Here is a 10,031-nt window from a genome sequence, read left to right as displayed (position 1 = left end):
TTCTGAGACACGCTTCATTTCTCAAACCAGGTGTCCCATGAATATAGAGAACTGGATCTGATTGTACAATAATTCAATTCTGTAGTGAGAAAATTGTTCACCAAAGTGAGGTGAATTATCTCTTTCCAAAATGCAAAAAGTTTCCAGTGCACTAATGTACTGGAAGTGATTATTTACCAGAAGTCATTCTGATCCTTTGAAGTTAATCCAATTCACATGGTTAAAATGTGTATAACTAGTGACTATTTACATTGGGTAATACCATCTTTTCATGTTAAATTTATATTTAAAATATTTGTGTTAGAGGATTTTGGTAGCTGCTGTTTTACAACCACTGAATGTATGCATAGTAAAAAATGAAAAATGTTAATAATTAGGTAAGCTTTATCTCTTAATACTTTCGAAATGAAATTTTACACCAGACTTTAAAAGTTAATAATTGCTATTCTGGCAGAAATAAAAGAAACAGAAAAGCATAAAAATGAAAAAGATCTTCCATGGAAAATATCTGGTTACTTGTTCCTCTATAAAATTTGCTAGTTGGGAGTGTTGATTGTGTTAATGGAGAGAGCAATTTTAAACTGTAATCAGGATTAAGCCTCCATAAGACTCTTCATTTTTCTTTTCCATTTGATGACAATTTTCTGTAATTAATATCAGTCCTTTATTACATACACCAATTGCCTTGATATTACAAATAGAACATTGTGCCGTAGCTTTAGGTAAGGAGTAAATTAAGAACAGATGAATTCTTAATAATAGTCTTCTCTCACAAAACGTTCATGATTATAAAATAATATGAGTAAATAATTGTTGAGGATGTGAAAATATACAGGAAAAAAACTCATCTTAAAATATTTGAGTTTTCTGAAATTCATTAATTTAAGTTGGTCTGGGCCTGTGCATTTGCATGGAAATGCCCAAAAATCTAAAACAAATGCATTGCAATATGGAAGAATTAAGCACTTGTCCATTTACAGATGAATATATATATGTATATATATATCCTTAATATTGGAAATAAGATTAAAATAAACATTCAAAATCAACTGAATTTTAATTTTTAAATGGGTTGTTAGTCATGAACATGTAAAATTATCTCTAGTTTATACAAGGACAATGAACTACACAATAGGAAATTTTGAGGGTTTTTTTTGTTACAGGAAACAAAAAAAATGAAACATATATCAAAATATTGCTAATGGTTTTGTCCTATCAGAACATTTTTTTAAAAATTTTATTTATTTATTTGAGAGAGAGAGTGTGAGAGTGGAGAGGTCAGAGGAAGAGCAGACTCCCCACCAAGCAGGGAGCCTGAAATGGGACTCGATCCCAGGACTCCAGAATCATGACCTGAGCGGAAGGCAGTTGCTCAACCAACTGAGCCACCCAGGCGCCCCTATCAGAACATTTTTAAAAACGTATATTACTCATATTGATTGATTTTTCTGTTACTCATTAAAATTCTCTATTTCAGTGTGTGTGTATATATATATACATATATATGTATATATATATATTCAAAATAAAACTTTGGGGATCTTTCATATTTTGAGAATTTACTTTGACAATTTTTATAGGCACAAAAGAATAGAAATACAAGGGGCACCTGGGTGGCTCAGTGGGTTAAACCCTCTGCCTTTGGCTCAGGTCATGATCCCAGGTCCTTTGAGCCCCGCATCAGGCTCTCTGCTTAGCAAGGAGCCTGCTTCCTCTTCTCTCTCGCTCTCTGCCTGCCTCTATGCCTACTTGTGATCTCTGTCGGTCAAATAAATAAATAAAAATAAAATCTTAAAAAAAAAAGAATAGAAATACAAGTTTTAAATTAAACAACTATTTTTTTATCTCAAATCAAATAATTAATGATTCTAAAGTCTTTGAATAGATCTAAATGGTTTTTCATACTGGAAAACATGTCTAGCCTTTAGTGAATAAATGGAATTAAAGTTATTAACAAATTAACTATAACTAAAATAAAACAAAATAATACAAACAAAAGGATGTGTGACATTAATATGAAAAAATTATACAATTCTAATTAATATCCAAAATATAAATATTTTGTTTCTCAATTTTCTTTCAGTAAAAGGGGGATATTAATCTTGATTATTGATCCAGTCAACATCATACGCATTACTAAAAAAGTTATAAATTAGGGCAATAACCTTGCAATTCAAACAAGTACCTCATGGAACTACAGAATGGAGTGATAAAATTCGTAATGGAGGTGATGGTCTTCCAGAAAATTCAACTTTTCCTATTGTATGTTAATATGAAATAAAGCTATTTCTTTTAGAAGAGGAAAAAAAAAATCACTTTTAAAAATGAAGCCTTCGTTTAAAAACAAAATCTTCCCTCCATACACACAGCAACTTCATTGTTTTCATACTTAAAATTTAATGATCCCTAAAACATGGCTTACTATTATGTTCATTAAATAAGAATGATCACCATAGGAACAAAGGTGTGACCAGGTTACTTCATCATGTTCCCAAATAAATGTTACCTTGTATAATAACAAATCTTTAGAAGATGAACATTCAGAAGAAAACAAGTAAATATTTTATTAACCAAAGTTATACAATCCTTTGGATGTGACAATGATGATTCATTAGTTAAATTTCTTTCTTTTATTTTTTATTTATTTTATGATGTGACCTGGTCTTGAGCAAAACTTGCTAAGACTATAGTTTGAAATTTTGTTTTACCAACATTGTGAAAACCCTGCCAAGCTTTTTGTTTAAAGTAAAAAGTGATTGTAAGTTTTCGTTTTTTGAATCCCTGAGGGACTACAAAAGAAAAAAAAAAAAACTAAACCTTTAAAGCTTATAAAGAGTTGAAAGTTATGTAGGATTTGTATTTAGAGGAGACTCAGTTGAACAGTTTCAGGTTACTGCATGAGCTTAGTAGAATAACAAAATATTGCTACTGCAGAAATAAGTTACTCTGTCACTTGGGACCACCAGGAGAATCTACTTACATTTGAAAGAATATCAAAGAAACAAAACCCAGAGTTGAAGCACAAACTGAACAAAAAAAAATAAATAAATAAATTGCTTCACGAAAAAGAAATAAATAGATGAGAGGAAATAATTTAACTACCATGTTTTTATAATAAATACATACATGAAATGAAATATTTGTATAAAGTTCACAAAATTTTTTTTTTTTTTCCAGTTCAAATAAAGCCTATTTTAATCAGAGAAACACATAGTATGGAATAAGCTAAATACCGGGGTTGAATTCCAACGCCTTTAAAAAAAATTAGGTGGTATTGAGTAAGCTTTTAAAGCATCAAGTGTACTCATTATTAGATGCAAAGCTTTGTTGAATAAATGTTAAACCTGCTGTATAAATCAAGTATGAATAAAATGTTGTACATTCAGTTATACATTACCCTTTAAAAATAATTTCAAAGCACAACATTTAAATTTTAAGGCTTTACATTTGAAGTTCTGAAGTAGAACCAAAGATCATAAAGGTCACATGTCCAACTTATTAATTTCTCAGTTCTTTTAAAAATCAAAGTGCACTTCCAGTGACCATGGGCTTTATTACTGAGTAAATGCTGTTTCAGTTTTGTGTACTGATACACTCGTGTTTCATGAAAGAAATATTTACATTTCCATGTTTATGTACTTATGGAGGAAGATTTCTGAATTAAGACAAACATTTCAAAGGCAATTGGAGTTAACAAAGGTGTTTGAGTAATCATTCACACGAAGCCATGCATATTTTGTCTTAACATTATCACTTCTCTTTTGAGATAACATTTTGACCTTTGCATTCTGTTCTGTAACTACATTTTCAATAATCATTTTAGAGATTACTTCCAAGTTTAACCAGTTTCAGTATCCACAATTAGTCCTTTTCCATTCATTAGTTCTTTATTTTCTTATTATGACAATTGAGTAAGTGTATTAGTTTGCTAGGAATACTTTAACAAAATACCACAAACTGGGAGTCTAAAGGAACGGAAATTATTGCTTTATAGTTCTGGAGGCAAGGAGTTTGAGATCAAGGTGCTGGCTAAGCTGGTTCTTTCTGAGAGCTGTAACAGACTGGTTTTGTGTCTCTCTTCCCAACTTCTGGTTATCTGCTGATACTCGTATTCTTTGGTTTCTGATGTATTCCTCCAATCTCTGCCTTCATCTTCACATGGTATTCTCCCTACATGTGTGTTTTATGTCCGAATTTCCCCTTTTCATAAGGACCCCAGTCATATCAGATTAGGGGTCTGCACTAGCTCACTATGACCTCGTCTTAATTAACTATATCTGCGATTATCCCATTTCCAAATAAGATCATATTCTCAGGTACTGGAGGTTAGGACTTCAACGTATAAATTTTGAGGGTGATGTAATTCATATTCACATCTGATAAGTATATTTTTAATTAAAAAAACTATTGGTGAGGTAGTATGGGTAATATGTCCTTTCTAGTCTTTTCCCAGCTGAGAATGATTTTTAGTTCTTTCATATACAGAAAGCAATTATTCTGGTTATAAAGTTTTTGAAACATTCTTTGGACATGAAAACATCAGGAAGATATTCTCATAATGATCTGGTTTTGAAGCCATACTGGTGGTATGCACTTTATGGACATTTTTTTCTTTTCTTGCCCATTATTTGTGGACTTTTTTTTAAAATCATAGACATTATTTTTTAAATAAATTACCTGTCAAACAGTAAACAAATTTAATTTCCAAAACCTGACGGCATTAGTTAGGGTGTTGGTCTTGCTATTGAAACAAATAGCCATAAACATTATAAAAGTTTACTGCTCATTTATATTATTTGATTTTATTCATGTAGAAGCTCCCTTGTTAATAAGGCTTTTCTCCATGAAGTCTCTGGGGGCCAAGACTTGATCTACCTTGTTGCTCATCACCCTCAATATCTAACTTCCATCTTCTGGTCTGAAATGCTTATTCCAGTTTTTGCCATTTTATCCCTATTCCAACTATAGAAAGAAGAAATAGAAAGACATGGTTATTGGTGTTAAGGACAGTGACTAGTAACTTCTGTTCCATAGAATATAAGCATATGTTCCATATTCTATGGAACAGAAGTTAGACACATAGCCACACTTAGCTGCAAGTAATCTTGAGAAATACAGTCTCTCTATGAGGAGCCATGTGCTCAACTAACTTTTTTTTTCTATTAATATAGAAGAAAAAGCATAGATATTAGGGAGAAATAGTAGGTTCTGGTACAGTCTACACTTTACTTCTCTTAAATATCCATTTGCAACCTTTTTTTATGCACTGAAAACAATTGCGTCTCCCACAGGGAGTCAGCATCAAAGTCCTATCCAGTTACTGTGTCTTACTTGAAGACTAGAATCTCTGGAAAATATGCATTCCAACCTGTTAGGTCTGAATTTGCTTTATCATGGGCCAGGAACCTCTAAACTAAAAGAAAAATTATCTGTCTCCCTCTCCTGCTTCCTTACCCACCTCCAACACACAAACCCAATATATAATAGAATAAGAACATACCAACAAGAAAACTTTCAGAGCTATAGCAAAAAGAGGCCTAAGACGCCTCAGATGCTCCATGCATATGGGGAGGCTGCCCTCGTGCAAAGTGCAATTTCTCTGTTGGAAAGGTGGTGGGTCATTTACAAAGAGTAATGGTTTCCATGTTAACAAATCAGATGTGCATCTTGTTCCTGATGTCTACCCCTGCGAGATCTTCAGGAGGTCATTGAGGGTAACTCTTACATTTGATCCTGCTCCATCTGCCCTATGCAGACGCTGGCCACCTCCGTCATGTTCCTGTCTGCAATGCAATGAGCAGAATCCTTCTCCTTGTGGCAATTTCTCAAGACCTCTTTGACCACATTTTCATATTTTTCCAGGGTGATGTGGACATTGCATACATGTAAAACAGAAATATCATCTTTTCTTTCTAGCATAGCTATACCTGCTCTTTCTCCTTGGTTGTGTGGATGGGTCAGAAGGATGACATGGTGGGTCAGGAAGTGCTCAGAGTTGATCTTGTAAGCCAGGCAGATAGACCCTTTGCCAAGGTTCCTGTTGCTAAATAAGGCATGGTGGATTCGGAATCCCATATGATTGAGTTCCAGGTTAGGGACTTTATTAAGGTCCTCCTTAGGAATAGTGGGCTGGTCTCCACTTAGCTGCCTAAACCTCCACTTGAGCCACTGGATCTGGTCTACTGAGAAGCCCTATTGCCCACAAGTTCACTCACTCCCTCAGACTCAGAGTGGGCAGCAGCCATGGTGCCCTATGGAAGGGACCATGAGGAATGCATTGCTTGTAGGGCCTGGGATGGCATTGGCTCTGCAGAAGCTGATCAGACTTGGGGTCCAACATGGTGTGGACTCTAGGGCCAGATCTGAGCTCAGGTCAAGTGTTTAGGCAAGAAAAATAAATACGTAATCCAAATCAGAAAGGAAAAAGTAAAACTGTCACTATTTGCAGATGACATGATATTTCATATATGAAGCCCTAAAAATTCCACCATAAAACTTATTAACTTTATTATTTTTATTATTTTATTTTATTAGTTTTATTAAACTAATTAAATTATTAAACTAATTAAACTAGTTTTATTAAACTGTTAGAACTAATAAATAAATTTAGTAAAGTTGTACGATGCAAAATCAATACAAAAATATTTTGTGCTTCTGCAGTACTAGTAATGAACTATCAGAGAGATAAATTAAAAAAAAAAACAGTTTGTTTACAACTCTATCAAAAAGTGTAAAAGACCTAGGAACAAACTTAACCAAGGAAGCAAAAGACTTGTGCACTGAAAATTCTGAGACACTGATGGAAGACATCGAAAAAGATAAAAATCAATGGAAAGATATTCTATGCTCATGGATTAGAAAAATTAACTTTATTAAATTAGTATTAAAATATCTATATGACCCAAAGTGATCTACAGATTCAGTGCAACCTGTCTCAAAATTCTAAAGGCACTTCCTGTATAGAAATAGAACAAACAATCCTAAAAATTGTATGGAACTACAATAAACCCTGTAAAGTCAAAGCAATCTTGAAAAAGAACAAAGCTGAAGGCATCACACTTTCTAATTTCAAACTATAATAAAATGCTATAGTGATCAAAACAGTATGGTACTGGAGTAAAAACAGACATGGAGATCAATGGAAAAGAATAAAAAGCTAAGAGATAAACCCACTTATGCATGGTCAATTAATTTAGAGTAAAGGAGCCAAGAACACACAATTGGGAAAGGAAATTCTCTTCAACAAATAGTGTTGGGAAAACTGGACAGCCATATGCAAAGCAATGAAATGGAATTGCCATCTTATGCCATAAAAAAATTACCTGGAGATGGATTAAAGACTTGAACATGAGGCCTGAAACCATAAAACTTCTACAAGAAAACATAGATAGTAAGCTCCTTGAAATCATCTTGGCAATGATTTTTTGGATTTGTTACAAAAGCAAGACAACAAAAGCAAAAATAAACAAGTGAGACTACACCAAACTGAAAAGCCTCTGCATGGCAAAGGAAATCAACAAAATAAAAGACAATCTAAAGAAGGAGAAAATACTTACAAATCATCTATCTGATAAGGGATTAATGTTTAAAATCTACAATGAACCCATATGACTCAATAGCAAAAAAGAAAAACCCCAAATAATCTGATTAAAAAGTGGGCAGAGATTCTGAATACACATTTTTCCAAAGAAGACTTACAGATGGCTAACAGATACAGGAAAAAAGGTATCCAACTCACTAATTATCAGGGAAATGTAAATCAAAAGTACAATGACATGCCGTCTCACACGTGTTAGGATGGCTATTATCAAAAGGGCAAGAAATAACAAGTGTTAGTGAGAATGTGGAAAATAGGGAACTCTTGTGCATTGTTGGTCAGAATGTAAATTGGTGCAGCCACTTATGGAAAACATTATGGAGATTCCTCAAAAAATTAGAACTATCATATGACTCAGCAATTCTGCTGCTGTTTTTTTATCCAAAAGGAATGAAAACGTAATTCAAAAAGATATATGTACCCCATGTTCATTTCAGCATCATTTACAATAGCCAAGGTATGGAAGCAACCTAAATGTCTTACCAATGGATGAATGGATAAAAAGAATATGAGATATGTGTGTGTGTGTCTATATATAATTAATATTATTCAGTCATATAAAGAAGGAAGTCTTGTCATTTGGGACAACATAGATGGCACTTGAGGGCATTATGCCAAGTGAAATAACTAAGAGAAAGACAAATACCATATGTTTCCCATATATGTGTAATCTAAAACAAACAAATTAGAAAAAAATTACAAATATAAAGAATAGATTCATGATTGCCAGAGGCAGGAGGGGAAGGTGGGCAAAATGAGAGAAGGTGGTCAAAAGGTATAGCTTTCCAGTTATAAAATCAGTAAGTCTATGGATGTAATGTACAATATGGTGACTGTAGTTAATAATACTGTACTATATATTTGAAAGTTACTGAGAGAAATAGATCTTAAAATTTCTCAACATAAGAAAAAAATTTCCAACTTCATGTGATGGTGGATTTTAACAAGATTCATTGGGTGATTATTTCACAATATGTACAAATACCAAATCATTGTAATGTATATCTGAAACTAATAGGTTTATATCAAGTACATTTCAATAAAAAATATTTGGGACTGTGAAATGGGGCAATAAACAAGAAAACCTCAGTAGTTTAGCATTTACATAAATTTTTTTTCTTTCTACAAAAGTCCAATTTAGGTGGCCTAGGACTTTCCTCCAAACAAACACACAGATTTGTAGATCCAGGTCCATTTAGTCTCATGGGGCTGCCATCTTCAACACATGGCTTTTGAGGTCACTGTGGAACAAAAATAACAACAGCCCAAAAAGCTTTGCATTCATAATACTGAAGAATGGGAACATGTCAGTGTCCTTTTTTACATTGTGGTAAGTCATTACTTCTGCAATGTATTTCAGAAATTAGAGATAAATTATGTGAAAGTAGAGATCCAGATATATGATCACTGTTCAGTATAGTTAAATTCCCTATTTCCCTCAGAATATAGAACCTGAATGATCTGACCTAGTGACCCAGTCTCAAAGATGACCCCATTTGTCAGGATGACTGCATTCAGTTGACAGTTGTCAGTTGGTAAACTAAGTCAAGATCCCAAATTTATATGACAGAAAATAGATAATACATTTTATGAAGGTGAAGAGATAAACAGCTTTTTATCACAAATACCAGATGGAAAATTGTTTGATAATTTCGTATAAGTGATAATACATTTTGAGTAAACATACAAAATAGAAACAGATTACAAATGGAGTAGAAAAGTATTCCTATCTTGAAACTTAGAAATAATTCACCCTTAAAAGGAAGATCTAAAAAGCACTATTTTGAAATTAGACTTTCACAAATTTTTATTTATAGATACTGTTCTCCCTAAGAATGGAGATCTCTACAGCCTTTTGTTTACAAATCATTTTGTTTCTACCATCCCTTTAATATGTTATGGCTATGTGGTTAAGCTTCATCTCCTGAGAGAAGCAAAACAGTATAAACCCTTAGAGTACTAACTTTCCACTGACATGGTCTGTTTCACATCTAGGCTCTATCATGTCCTATCTTGGCAGATTTAGACATGTTCATTAGTCTCTCCATGGATCAGAATGGATTACCTATCCTGCCCCATGCAGTCCATGATCAACTGTTTTCAGACCAAGTAATTGGTAATGAACTACTTCTAGAAGGGTAAGCTGGACATAGGAGATGTTTCTTTTCTTTGTGTGCATGAAAGAATGGGTAACCTTATAAAAGGTTCAAGCAAACCCACAGCAATCATAGTCCAGAGGTTGACTTTAGGGGACACTAGTTTGAAAAATTACAAAAGGGTATTTCTCATATTCCCAATTACAAGAAGAGAATATTACAAGAGGGAATTTCCCATATTCCCAATTGTCTTGGGACCAGGAGAAGTAGGGGACACTCTGCCAGCTTCCTGAGTTCTTCCTGAAGATGGCCACCTAGCACTGGTTGGAGACAAGGAC

General features: G+C 33.4%; 1 pseudogene; it reads right to left on the bottom strand.

Annotated features, from left to right (window-relative positions):
* Positions 1–5,618: 5,618 nt before the first annotated feature.
* Positions 5,619–6,245, bottom strand: LOC111156784 (annotated as a pseudogene).
* Positions 6,246–10,031: the final 3,786 nt, after the last annotated feature.

Source organism: Enhydra lutris, unplaced genomic scaffold (genome assembly GCF_002288905.1).
Source record: "Enhydra lutris kenyoni isolate GAN:26980312 unplaced genomic scaffold, ASM228890v2 scaffoldscaffold49, whole genome shotgun sequence".
Taxonomy (NCBI): Eukaryota; Metazoa; Chordata; class Mammalia; order Carnivora; family Mustelidae; genus Enhydra; species Enhydra lutris.
Note: the sequence above shows the minus strand (reverse complement) of the source record. Positions and strands in the feature narration are given on the sequence as shown.